Raw genomic sequence first — 15,185 nt, forward strand, 5'->3', positions numbered from 1 at the left:
GCGTGTACATACACTGAGAGGGTCTTCTAGATGAATTGACCCTTTATCATTAAATCATAACCATCTTTGTCTCTTGCAAAAGTTTTTTACTTGAAGTTTTTTTTCTCAGATGTAAATACAGCCACCCTTGCTTTCTTTTGATTATCATGTTCACGAAATATTTTCTTCCATCCTTTTACTTTCAGGCTATGTGTGTTCTTAAATCTTAAGTGGATATCTTGTAGACAACATATAATTGGATCATTTTAAAATTTATTTATCCACTCTATTGATTAGAGAATTTAATCCATTTACAGTCAGTGTTATTATTAATAGGTAAAGGCTTACTGACATTTTAAAATTTGATTTTGTTTTATAGATTTTTTGTTCCTTTCTCGTGATTTGTGATTTGATAATTTTCTGAAGTGTTAAGCTTTGATTTTTCTAGTTATCATTTGTATATCTGCTATCTTTTTTTGGTTTTGTTTTGTGGATACCGGTAGGCTTATGTATAAAATCTTGTAGTTATAATCTGCTTTTTTTTTTTTTTTTTTTTGAGACTGAGTCTCGCTCTTGTTACCCAGGCTGGAGTGTAATGGCATGATCTCGGCTTACTGCAACCTCCGCCTTCAGGGTTCAAGTGATTCTCGTGCCTCAGCCTCCCAAGTAGCTGGGATTACAGGTGCATGCCACGACACCCTGCTAACTTTATTTTTAGTAGAGATGGGGTTTTACCATGCTGGGCAGGCTGGTCTTGAACTCCTGACCTCAGGTGATCTGCCTGCGTCAGCCTCCCAAAGTGCTCAGATTACAGGTGTGAGCCACAAAGCCCGTCCTCACAATCTACTTTTTAAAGCAGATAACATCTTAATTTCTGTTGAACGTAAAAGCTCTAGACTTTTGTCCCTCCCGTCACCACAATTTGTTTTTAATGTCAAAATTTACATCTTTTTACATTGTGTATTTAATAGCAACTTATGATAGTCTTAGTTATTTTTGACCACTTTGACTTTTCATCTTTATATTACAGAAATGTGTAATTTATACACCATTCTGGTATTGAAATATTCTTGATTTATGTATTTACCTCTACCAGTGAGCTTTATACTTTCATATGTATTCGTTACAGTAATTATTGTCCTTTTGTTTTCACTTTAAGAACTCCCTTAAGCATTTCTTGTAAAGTAGTTCTACTGGTAATGAATCCTTCGGTTTGTTCTCATCTATTGACAGCTGTGTTGAGTATAGTATTCTTAGGTGAAAGGTTTTTTTTTCTTTTATAACTTTGAATATGTCATCCAACTTTCTCCTGGTCTGCAAGGTTTCTGCTGAGAAATTTACTGATAGTCTAATGCAGACTTCATTATATTTGATTTGATACCTTTTTTAATTTAAGTTCTGGGATACATGTGCAGAATGTGCAGGTTTGTTACATAGGTATATACGTGCCATGGTGGTTTGCCACACCCATCAACCCAGCATCTACATTAGGTATTTCTCCTAATGCTATCCATCCCCTACCCCACCACCCCCTGACAGGTCCCGGTGTGTGATATTTCCCACCCTGAGTCCATTGTTCTCATTGTTCAACTCCCACTTATGAATGAGAACATGTGGTGTTTGGTTTTCTGTTCTTGTGTTAGTTTGCTGAGAATGATGGTTTCCAGCTTCATCCATGTCCCTGCAAAGGACATGAACTCATTCTTTTTTATGGCTGCATAGTGTTCCATGGTGTATATGTGCCACATTTTCTTTATCCAGTTTATCATTGATGGGCATTTGGGTTGGTTCCAAGTCTTTGGTATTGTGAACAGTGCTGCAATAAACGGACATGTTCATGTGTCTTTATAGTAGAATGATTTATAATCATTTGGGTATATACCCAGTAATAGGATTGCTGGGACAAATGGTATTTCTGGTTCTAGATCCTTGTGGAATCGCCATACTATCTTCCACAATGGCTGAGCTAATTTACACTCCAACTAACAGTGTAAAAGTATTCCTATTTCTCCACATCCTCTCCAGCATCTATTGTTTCCTGACTTTTTAATGATCACCATTCTAACTGGCATGAGATGGTATCTCATTGTGGTTTTGATTTGCATTTCTCTAATGACCAGTGATGATGAGTGTTTTTTCATGTGTTTGTTGGCTGCATAAATGTCTTCTTTTGAGAAGTGTCTGTTCATATCCTTCGCCCACCTTTTGATGGGATTTTTTATTGTAAATTTAAGTTCTTTGTAGATTCTGCATATTAGCCCTTTGTCAGATGAATAGATTGCAGAAATTTTCTCCCATTCTGTAGGTTGCCTGTTCACTCTGATACTAGTTTCTTTAGCTGTGCAGAAGCTCTTTAGTTTAATTAGATCCCATTTGTCAATGTTGGCTTTTGTTGCCATTGCTTGTGGTGTTTTAGTCATGAAGTCTTTGGACATGCCTGTGTCCTGAATGATATTGTCTAGGTTTTCTTCTAGGGTTTCTATGGTTTTAGGTCTTACGTTTAAGTCTTGATTTCATCTTGAGTTAATTTTTGTATAAGTTGTAAAGAAGGGGTACAGTTTCAGTTTTCTGCATATGGCTAGCCAGATTTCCCAACACCATTTATTAACTAGGGAATCCTTTCCCCATTGCTTGTTTTTGTCAGGTTTGTCAAAGATCAGATTGTTGTAGATGTGTGGTGTTATTTCTGAAGCCTCTCTTCTGTTCCATTTGTCTATATAACTGTTTTGGTACCAGTACCATGCTGTTTTGGTTACTGTAGCCTTGTAGTCTAGTTTGAAGTGAGGTAATGTGACGCCTCCAGCTTTGTTCATTTTGCTTAGGATTACCTTGGCTATACTGGCTCTTTCTTGGTTTCATATGAAATTTAAAGTAGTTTTTTCTAATTCTGTGAAGGAAGTCAGTGGTAGCTTGATGGGGATATCATTGAATCTATAAATTACTTTGGGTAGTATGGCCATTTTCATGATATTGATCCTTCCTATCCATGAGCATGGAATGTTTTACCATTTGTTTGTGTCCTCTCATTTCCTTGTGCAGCGGTTTGTAGTTCTCCTTGAAGAGGTCCTTCACATCCCCTGTAAGTTGTATTCCTAGGTATTTTATTCTCTTTGTAGCAATTTTGAATGGGAGTTCACTCATGATTTGGCTCTCTGTCTATTACTGGTGTATAGGAATGCTCGTGATTTTTGCACATTGATTTTGTATCCTGAGACTTTGCTGAAATTGCTTATCAGCTTAAGGAAAATTTGGGCTGAGACTATGGGGTTTTCTAAATATACAATCATGTCATCTGCAAACAGAGACAATCTGACTTCCTGTTTTCCTGTTTGAAGACCCTTTATTTCTCTTGCCTGGCCCTGGCCAGAACTTCCAACACTATGTTGAATAGGAGTGGTGAGAGAGGGCATCCCTGTCTTGTGCCAGTTTTCAAAGGGAATGCTTCCAGTTTTTGCCCATTCAATATGATATTGGCTGTGGGTTTGTCATAAATAGCTCTTATTATTTTGAGATACATTTCATCAATACCTAGTTTATTGAGAGTTTTTAGCATGAAAGGGTGTTGAATTTTGTTGAAGGCCTTTTCTGCATCTATTGAGATAATCATGTGGTTTTTGTCATTGATTCTGTTTATGTGATGGATTACATTTATTGATTTGCATATGTTGAACCAGCCTTGCATCCCAGGGATGAAGCCAACTTGATCATGGAGGATAAGCTTTTTGATGTGCTGCTGGATTTGGTTTGCTGGTATTTTATTGAGGATTTTCACAGCAATGTTCATCAGGGATATTGGCCTGAAATTTTATTTTTTTTGTTGTGTCTCTGCCAGGTTTTGGTATTGGGATGATGCTGGCCTCATAAAATGAGTTGGGGAGGAGCCCTTCTTTTTCTATTGTTTGGAATGGTTTCAGAAGGAATGGTACCAGCTCCTCTTTGTAGCTCTGGTAGAATTCGGCTGTGAATCCATCTGGTTCTGGACTTTTTTTGGTTGGTAGGCTATTAATTATTGCCTCAATTTCCGAACTTGTTATTGTTCTATTTAGGGATTCAACTTCTTCCTGGTTTAGACTTCGGAGGGTGTATGTGTTCAGGAATTTATCCATTTCTTCTAGATTTTCTAGTTTATTTGCATAGAGGTGGTTATAGTATTCTCTGACGGTAGTTTGTATTTCTGTGGGATCAGTGGTGATATCCCCTTTGTCATTTTTTTATTGTGCCTATTTGATTCTTCTCTCTTTTCTTCATTAGTCTGGCTAGCGATCTATCTATTTTGTTAATCTTTTCAAAAAACTACCTCCTAGATTCACTGCTTTTTTTAAAAGCACTTTTTGTGTCTCTATCTCCTTCAGTTCTGCTCTGATCTTAGTTATTTCTTGTCTTCTGCTGGCTTTTGAATTTGCTTGCTCTTGCTTCTCTAGTTCTTTTAATTGTGATGTTAGGGTGTCAATTTTAGATCTTTCCCACTTTCTCCTGTGGGCATTTAGTGCTATAAATTTCCCTCCAAACACTGCTTTAGCTGTGTCCCAGAGATTCTGGTAAGTTGTGTCTTTGTTCTCATTGGTTTCAAAGAACTTATCTATATCTGCCTTAATTTTGTTATTTACCCAGTAGTCATTAAGGAGCAGGTTGTTCAGGTTCCATGTAGTTGTGTGATTTTTGAGTGACTTTCTTAATCCTGAGTTCTAATTTGATTGCACTGTGGTCTGAGAGACTGTTTGTTATGATTTCTGTTCTTTTGCATTTGCTGAGGAGTGTTTTACTTCCAATTATGTGGTCAATTTTAGAATAAGTGGAATGTGGTGCTGAGGAGAATGTATATTCTGTTGATTTTGGGTGGAGAGTTTCATAGATGTCTATCAGGTGCTCTTGGTCCAGAGCTGAGTTCAAGTCCTGAATATCCTTGTCAATTTTCTGTTTTGTTGATCTGTCTAATATTGACAGTGGGGTGTTAAAGTCTCCCTATTATTGTGTGGGAGTCTAATGTAGGTCTCTAAGAACTTGATTTGTGATTCTGGGTGCCCCTGTATTGGGTGCATATATATTTAGGATAGTTAGCTTTTCTTGTTGAATTGTTCCCTTTACCATTATGTAATGGCCTTGTCTCTTTTGATCTTTGTTGGCTTACAGTCTGTTTTATCAGAGACTAGGATTGCAACCCCTGCTTTTTCTTTGCTTTCCATTTGCTTGGTAAATATTCCTCCATCCTTTTATTTTGAGCCTACATGTGTCTTTGCACATAAGATGGGTCTCCTGAATACAGCACACCGATGGGTCTTGACTCTTTATCCAATTTGCCAGTCTGTGTCTTAATTGGGGCATTTAGCCCATTTACCTTTAAGGTTAATATTGTTATGTGTGAATTTGATCCTGTCATTATGATGCTAGCTGGTTATTTTGTCCATTAGTTGATGCAGTTTCTTCATAGTGTTGATGGTATTTACAATTTGGCATGTTTTTGCAGTGGCTGGTACCGGTTTTTCCTTTCCATGTTTACTGCTTCCTTCAGGAGCTTTTGTAAGGCAGGCCTGGTGGTGACAAGATCTCTCAGCATTTGCTTATCTGTCAAGGATTTTATTTCTCCTTCACTTATGAAACTTAGTTTGACTGTATATGAAATTCTGGGTTGAAAATTCTTGAAGAATGTAGAATATTGGTGCCCACTCTCTTCTGGCTTGTAGGGTTTCTGCAGAGAGATCCACTGTTAGTCTGATGGGCTTCCCTTTGTGGGTAACCCAACCTTTCTCTCTTGCTGCCTTTAACATTTTTTCCTTCATTTCAACCTTGGTGAATCTGACGATTATGTGTCTTGGGGTTGCTCTTCTTGAGGAGTACCTTCGTGGTGTTCTCTGTATTTCCTGAATTTGAATGTTGGCCTGTCTTGGTAGGTTGGGGAAGTTCTCCTGGATAATACCCTGAAGAATGTTTTCCAACTTGATTCCATTCTCCCTGTCACTTTCAGGTACACCACTCAAACGTAGGTTTGGTGTTTTCACATAGTCCCATGTTTCTTGGAGGCTTTGTTCATTCCTTTTCATTCTTTTTTCTCTAATCTTGTCTTCACACTTTATTTCATTAAGTTGGTCTTCCATCTCTGAGATCCTTTCTTCTACTTGATTGATTTGGCTATTGATACTTGTGTATGCTTCACGATGTTCTCGTGCTGTGTTTTTCAGCTCCGTCAGGTCATTTATATTCTTCTCTAAACTGGTTATTCTAGTTAGCAATTCTTCTAACCTGTTTTCATGGTTCTTAGCTTCCTTGCATTGGGTTAGAACATGCTCCTTTAGCTCAGAGGAGTTTGTTATTAACCACCTTCTGAAGCCTACTTCTGTCCCTTCATTAAACCCATTCTCCGTCCAGTTTTGTTCCCTTGCTGGTGAGGAGATGTGATCCTTTAGAGGAGAAGAGGCATTCTGGTTTTTGGAATTTTTGCCTTTTTGTGCTGGTTTTTCCTCATCTTTGTGGATTTATCTACCTTTGGTCTTTGATGTTGGTGACCTTCGAATTGGGTTTCTGAGTGGGTATCCTTTTTGTTGATGTTGATGCTACTCCTTTCTGTTTGTTAGTTTTCCATGTAACAGGCCCTTCTGCTGCAGGTCTGCTGGAGTTTGCTGGAGGCCCACTCCAGACCCTGTTTGCCTGGGTGTCACCAGCAGAGGCTGCAGAATAGCAAAGATTGCTGCTTGTTCCTTCCTCTGGAAGCTTCATCCCAGAGGGGCACCCTCCAGATGCCAGCCGGAGCTCTCCTTTTTGAGATGTCTGTTGACCCCTGCTGGGAGCCGTCTCCCAGTCAGGATACACGGGGGTCAGAGAACCACTTGAGGAGGCAGTCTGTCCCTTAGCAGAGCTTGAATGCTGTGCTGGGAGATCTGCTGCTCTCTTCAGTGCTGACAGGCGGGGACATTTAAGTCTGCTGAAGCTATGCTCATAGCTGCCCCTTTCCCCAGGTGCTCTGTTCCAGGGAGATCTATAAGCCCCTGAGTGGGGCTGCTGCCTTTTTTTCAAAGATGCCCTGCCCAGAGAGGAGGAATCTGGAGAGGCACTCTGGCTACAGTGGCTTTGCCAAGCTGTGGTGGGCTCCACCCCATTTGAACTTCCAGGCATCTTTGTTTATACTGTAAGGGGAAAACCGCCTATTGAAGCCTCAATAATGGCGGACACCCCTCCTCCCACCAAGTTCCAGCATCCCAGGTCGACTTCAGACTGCTATGCTGGCAGCGAGAATTTCAAGCCAGTGGATCTTAGCTTGCTGAGATTCATGGGGATGGGATCTCCCCAGCTAGACCACTTGGCTCCCTGGTTTCAGCCCCCTTTCCAGTGGAGTGAACGGTTCTGTCTTGCTGGTGTTCCAGGCACCACTGGGGTATGAAAAAAGACTCCTGCAGCTAGCTCAGTGTCTGCCCAAATGGCCACCCAGTTTTGTGCTTGAAACCCAGGGCCCTGGTGGTGTAGGCACCTGAAGGAATCTCCTGGTTTGTGGGTTATGAAGGCCATGGGAAAAGCATAGTATTGGGCTGGAGTGCACCGTTCCTCATGGCACAGTCCCTCATGACTTCCCTTGGCTAGGGGAGGGAGTTCCCTGACCCCTTGTGCTTCCTGGATGAGACAATGCCCTCCCTGCTTTGGTTCACCTTCTGTGGGCTGCACCCACTGTCTAACCAGTCCCAATGAGATTAGCCAGTTACCTCAGTTGGAATGCAGAAATTACTCACCTTCTGCATTGATCTGTCTGAGAGCCGCGGACCAGAGCTGTTCCTACTCAGCCATCTTGCCAAAGTGCCCGATTTGATACTTTTCTATTGCTGCTTTTAGAATTCTCTTTGTAATTCACTGTTGACAGTTTGATTATAATGCGTCTCAGGACAGCTTTGTGTTGAATCTATTCAAGCACCTTTGAGTTTCATGGATCTGGTTGCCCTATCTCTCCTAAGATGGAAAGTTTTCAGCAATTATTTCATTAAATAATCTGACTGTCCCTTTCTTTAACTGTTCTGCTTCTTGAAATCCTGTAATATGAATATGTGTTTGCTTAATGGTGTTCTGTAATTCCCAAATATGTCTTTACTCTTTTTCTTTTTTTCCTTTTTTCTGACTCATTTCAAAAGGTGTATCTTCAAATTCAGATTCTTTTTTTAAGGATTGATCCAGTCTGCTGTTGAAGCTATTAATTGTCTCTCTTCTATTGATTGAATTCTTCATCTCCAATATTTCTGTTTGCTTCCTTTTTATGTCATCTTTTTGTTGAATTTCTCATTTAGATCATGAATTGTTTTCTGATTTCCTTGACTACATATTGTCTTACATCTTGCTGAATTTCCTTAAGATTATTGTTTTGAATGCCTTCTCAGGCAATTCATAAATTTCCATTTCTTTTGGGTCAGTTACTGAAGAATTAATGTGTTCCTTAGGTAGTGTCATGTTTCCTGCTTTTTTCATTTTTGTGTGTCTTTTTATTAATGTCTGCATATTTGGTGGTGCAGTCATCTCTTCCAGACTTTCAAGAGTGGCTTCTGTAGAGTAAGACTTTCATCTCCAGATACATGAGCATATATAAGTATATGTGTGTACATATGTGTGCATGTGAATGTATATATGTGCATGTATATATAATGTGTTTTGTATTTCTCTCCCTTTTGCTGCTTCAAAATTTTATGTGTAACAGAATTTTTTGCCATGATTCAGAATTTAAGGTTCAGGTTTATCTTCTTTGTATTGTACCCATATTTCCTAGAATTCTTAACCTATATGGAATATGCAGAATCCTTCTATCACATGGCAGCTCTTCTGAGAAGTAGTAAACTTTTCTCTATTTTGGCATTTCCCAAATCCTGTAAGTTAACCCTTCAAATATCTAATAGAAAAAATATATGTTCTATCCTTAAGTTTAGAAACATTGGCTTAAAAGAATAATGATGTATTAGAACATTTATCATGTTTATATATGTAGCAACCTACCCAAATATTTCACCAGTGGACCAAATTTTCCATAAAGTATCTGTTATCATATCCCAAAATTAGTGTTCTAAAGGATACCATTTAGTAAACATTGCTAGAGCATATTTTAAATTCTCAAATATCAGGATACACAAAGTTTCAAAATTTATTAACACAGGTTTTACAAAGGTTATTAGTAGCTCCAAAGACAATCTGAAAACCTTTCAGTTTGGGGGAGGATCTTTTATTATTTAAAATATGGTAAAAACGATACACTTTTTGCAATAATGTAACTGAAGAAAATCTTTCTTCTCGTATCTCATGTCTCAAATTTGTGACCTGGTGGTGCCCTCTACACAGTCACTCAAGAAGCCAAGCTGATGGCCATCTGTGATCTCTTCTGTACTGTCAGTTATTGCAACAGTTGACAAAGATGTGAAAGCTCTTCAATGCTCCTGATGTTCATTGCCTGATACTTCCATCCACAGACAACTGGCCAGAATTTATTGCATTATTCCTTTTAATTGTTGGGGTCTGAAATATGCAGGGGGCAGAAAAGATGTTTAAGGACCACCGCTGTCTCTACAACAGCTAACAGTGCTACTTAAATTCTCTTTATGAGCAAAGTTTTCATGGCATTAACAGATGACTCCTGTAAGTAATGATAGATTAACACCAACATTTTAAGATGTTGAATAAAATTTGCCAGAGAATGAAGTATTGAATATAAAGAAAGGTTAAATAGTAAAACATCTGACATGTAAGAGTGAGAGAAGAATGTTAGAATAGTATAGCAGACAATTAAAGGAATGTTTGGTGTTCTGTTTACAGAGTATCTGTGTAGTCCAGAAATGTATCATGTGGTACACAAAGATAAAACAATGCATTCAATACTATGGTCAGATGATTAAGGTAAGCATGTCAGTGAAAGCCATAGAATAGGGAACACCATCAGCATTTCAAATATTGGGTATTTTATATGTACCCTTATTGGCATAGGTACTTTATAATCATGCATTGAATAAATGTATGGCTATCTTACAGTGATTAAAAAGAGAAGTCAGGAAATAAGTGAGAAGCAAGCAAAATAGTAACAGCCAAGACTGTTCTTTTAAAAAATGTACCCTGCCTTCCTAAGCAATTATTCTTAAGGAAAAGGAATCCATGGTCATAAAACTTTACTAAACACTGAACACTAACTTTTCCTCTTAGATATTTACAGTACAGTAAAGGCTCTGAGAAGCCTTCTAAGAAGACATCAATTTAATGTTGTTAACTGAATTTACCAAACTTTTTTCATAAAGCTAGAAAGGGCAAAATAATTAACCTTTAATGAAATATCATGCCTGGAATACTGTTGGAGAAGACAGTTGTCCTTGGGCTTATTTTCCTACATGTCTTGCTGGGTATGCCCAGAAAGGAAGGTCCTAATTTCTGCTTGCATGGGCCTATTCTTAGGTATATGTTTCTAGTGACAAACTAGGAGGGATGAAGCAATGTCTTTGCCCTACTCTTAAACAAGAGGATGGTTTGCTTACTGCTTTTTCTCAAAGTAGTGGATTTTGGAACCTCAGTGTTCCTCAGCTGTGATACAAACCCACAAGGTGTGGAGCATCCACCTGGGCCCTATTGCGTGGCCCCTGTAAGACTTAAAGTGGGGGCAACTGATGGAAAAGACACTGATGCTCATGTTTTCACTGTGCTGTAAATAACAAAGTCTTCCGTTTTTGTCCGGGGATTATCATGTGTATTCTGCCAACATCCATGACATAGTACAGACTAACTTATTAGTAGGGTAAATTCAAATGCAGGACATCCATTATCATCACAACATGGTAGTATTCAACATTCAGCACTTTCCTGAAGATTGAGCACTTTGAGCAATTTTTCTAGGGTTACTGATTTGGGGAAAGGAGAAATGTGAGTTACTAAGCAATCAATTCATAGTCGCTATGGTTCATCAAAGTTGTATGGTCTTAACATTTGAGTGCTTACTCTATTTCATTCACTGTTAGAAGCACTTTAAATGCATTAACTAATTTAATCCTCAAAGCCACTCTGTAATGAAGGTGCTAGTATCTTCATTTTACAGAGGAAGAAACTAAGACACCAGAGGGGTTAACTTTCTCAAAAGTCCATAGTGAGGTGTGGGCCTGGAATTCAAGCCCAGCCACAAGAAATATATTTGTATCCATCACACTAAGAAAAAAGAAATGCAACCTAGGGATTTTATATTTAGTCAATGTAGAAACCAGTGCAATTATAATAGATGTAATAATAAAAGACCTAATTGAGGAAGTATTTTTTAAAATACAAAAACCTAAATTCGCAAATGTCTTCCTATAAAAAGTAAATCAAAATTTTAAGTGTCCAACAAGTATAAAGAATATCTGAGGAGAGGGCAGTGCCCTGCCAATTCAAGATTTAAACAGTGCTTTTTATTATTATTATTATTATTATACTTTCAGTTCTGGGGTACATGTGCACAGTGTGCACGTTTGTTACATATGTATACATGTGCCCTGTTGGTGTGCTGCACCCATTAACTCATTATTTACATTAGGTATTTCTCCTAATGTTATCCCTCCCCCATCCCCCCACCCCATAACAGGTCCCAGTGTGTGATGTTCCCTACACTGTGTCCAAGTGTTCTCATTATTCAATTCCCACCTATGAGTGAGAACATGCGGTGTTTGGTTTTCTGTCCTTGCGATAGTTTGCTTTGAATAATGGTTTCCAGTTTCATCCATGTCCCTACAAAGGACATGAACTCATCCTTTTTTATGGCTGCATAGTATTCCATGGTGTATATGTGCCAGATTTTCTTAATCCAGTCTATAATTGATGGACATTTGGGTTGGTTCCAGGTCTTTGCTATTGTGAATAGTGCCATAATAAACATACGTGTGCATGTATCTTTATAGCAGCATGATTTATAATCCTTTGAGTATATACCCAGTAATGGAATGGCTGGGTCAAATGGTATTTCTAGTTCTGGATCCTTGAGGATTCGCCACACTGTATTCCACAATGGTTGAACTAGTTTACAGTCCCACCAACAGTGTAAAAGTGTTCCTATTTCTCCACATCCTCTCCAGCACCTGTTGTTTCCTGACTTTTTAATGATCTCCATTCTAACTGGTGTGAGATGGTATCTCATTGTGGTTTTGATTTGCATTTCTCTGATGACCAGTGATGATGAGCATTTTTTCATGTGTCTATTGGCTGCATAAATGTCTTCTTTTGAGAAGTGTCTGTTCATATCCTCTGCCCACTTTTTGGTGGGGTTGTTTGATTTTTTCTTGTAAATTTGTTTAAGTTTTTTGTAGATTCTGGATATTAGCCCTTTGTCAGATGGGTAGATTGCAAAAATTTTCTCCCATTCTGTAGGTTGCCTCTTCACTCTGATGGTAGTTTCTTTTGCTGTGCAGAAGCTCTTTAGTTTAATTAGATCTCATGTTTCTATTTTGGCTTTTGTTGCCACCACTTTTGGTGTTTTAATTCATCAGCCCTGCATGCTAAAAACTCTCAATAAACTAGATATTGATGGGATGTACTTCAAAATAATAGCTATTTATGACAAACCCACAACCAATATCATACTGAATGGGCAAAAACTGGAAGCATTCCCTTTGAAAACTGGTACAAGACAGGGATGCCCTCTCTCACCACTCCTATTCAACATAGTGTTAGAAGTTCTGACCAGGGCAATCAGGCAGGAGAAGGAAATAAAGGGTATTCAATTAGGAAAAGAGGAAGTCAAGTTGTCCCTGTTTGCAGATGACATTATTGTATACTTAGAAAACCGCATCATCTCAGCCCAAACTCTCCTTAAGCTAATAAACAACTTCAGCAATGTCTCAGGATACAAAATCAATGTGCAAAAATCACAAGCATTCTTATACACCAATAACAGACAAAGAGAGAGCCAAATCATGAGGGACTTCCCATTCACAATTGCTTCAAAGAGAATAAAATATCTAGGAATCCAACTTACAAGGGATGTGAAGGACCTCTTCAAGGAGAACTACAAACCACTGCTCAACGAAATAAAAGAGGACACAAACAAATGGAATAACATTCCATGCTCATGAATAGGAAGAATCAATATCGTGAAAATGACAATACTGCCCAAGGTAATTTATAGATTCAATGCCATCCCCATCAAGTTACCAATGACTTTCTTCACAGAATTGGAAAAAACTACTTTAAAGTTCATATGGAACCAAAAAAGAGCCCACATTGCCAAGACAATCCTAAGCCAAGAGAACAAAGCTGGAGGTATCATGCTACCCGACTTCAAACTATACTACAAGTCTACAGTAACCAAAACAGTGTGGTACTGGTACCAAAACAGATATATAGACCAATGGAACAGAACAGAACCCTCAGAAATAATACCACACATCTACAACCAACTGATCTTTGACAAACCTGACGAAAACAAGAAATGGGGAAAGGATTCCCTATTTAATAAATGGTGCTGGGAAAACTGGCTGGGCTTATGTAGAAAGCTGAAAGGATCCCTTCCTTACACCTTGTACAAAAATTAATTCAAGATGGATTAAAGACTTAAATATTAGACCTAAAACCATAGAAACCCCAGAAGAAAAGCTCGGCAATTACATTCAGGACATAGGTATGGGCAAGGACTTCATGACTTAAACAGTTCTTAATCATTCAGATAATATTAAGCAGAATAGCTTCATTTGGATGGTAACCTGGGCTTTAATCCCCAAAAGTGAAGAGTTCCATTTCTGGCATGGCAAGGAAATTCAATCAACTAAAGAACATCTCTTTTTTAGTAGCCCCAATTCTGAATGGCATATCCTTTATATAGCTATGATTGGCTAATACAATAGGAAACTTTCAGACTAATCAAGTCACTCAAATAATTATCCATTGTATCAAAATCTACAAAGTTCCAGCACTTTCTGGTCTAGGAACCAACAAACTGTGGCTTGTGTGCCAAATACAGCTTATCATATATATATGTGTGTATGTATACACATATGTGTATACATGTATATATATACACACACACACACACATATATATAAAGATTTATTGGAACACAGCCATGACCATTTGTTATATATTGTCCGTGGCTATTTTTTTTGTGCTACAACGACAGTGCCAAGTAGTTGTCACAGAGCCTGTATGGCCTATACAGCCTAAAATATTTTCTATTTGGTCCTTTATGGAAAATTTGCCAATAACTGTTTTCTTGCTTAGTTACGTTTTTATCAGATAAATATTTTATTCAACATGTATATTAAACTGAGTCAAATGTAGCTTTAATGTTTAGAAGTGAACCCTACTATTTTTTTTTTATTTTTTATTTTTTTATTTTTTTTTTTGAGACGGAGTCTTGCTCTGTCACCCAGGCTGGAGTGCAGTGGCGCAATCTTGGAACCCTACTATTAATACATACTGAACTTAGAGAGTTTTTGTTAGTAGATAGTTCTACAGTCTGGCAATGAATTATAATAGTTGACTATAAAAGTTTAACTCATTTAATGGTATCAATGTTTAAACCCTCACATCAACTCGCCCATTTCATAATTACCTTTAGAGACTTCCCTTCCCCTAAGGACTACAGATTTTCTCTATTACATTTCCCAAGATAGACCTTGCTAACTCTTTTGGCCTTTTGTCCACACAGATCTTAGACCTGTCTATGCATAATTCTTAACCAATTCAAGACTTTTTCAACTAAATGATTTCAAGCAATTATCAAATGATTGGTAAAAGAAATGTATTTGCCATTCAGGCCTTAGACTGCATATGATATGTATAATTCATTATTTAATTAGCAAGCCTGCTGAACTTCATATTTTGCATGCTGAATTATTATAAACAAACTTTCTGTATTTAAACCCAACATGAAAACCATAGTGTTGCATTGTAAATTAATTACTTAGAGGGAATGTTAGCCTCCAAGTACACTACCAGGCACTATCCGAGAGCTCTGTCCTAAAGGAACAAAAAAATTGTAGAACAACTCAAGATTATTAAATATCACAATTTATTGATCAACTTCAAATACACAGTGAGAAGCTAGGGCAAAGAGAAAACATAGATTTACAAGTTTAGGACAGAGTACCAAGGAGGGTAGAAGTCCCACTATATACGAATCCTGAAGTACACAATATTCGTATGTTCTGTCTCTCTGTTGCATCAACTTTCTCTTTTAATGGTGAGGTTACTAAAACCAGATTTGTATTATAAGCAAGGGAGTCCAAAATACAGAAGGAAACTGGTGTCAA

Source organism: Hylobates moloch, unplaced genomic scaffold (assembly GCF_009828535.3).
Source record: "Hylobates moloch isolate HMO894 unplaced genomic scaffold, HMol_V3 SCAFFOLD_1, whole genome shotgun sequence".
Classification (NCBI taxonomy): Eukaryota; Metazoa; Chordata; class Mammalia; order Primates; family Hylobatidae; genus Hylobates; species Hylobates moloch.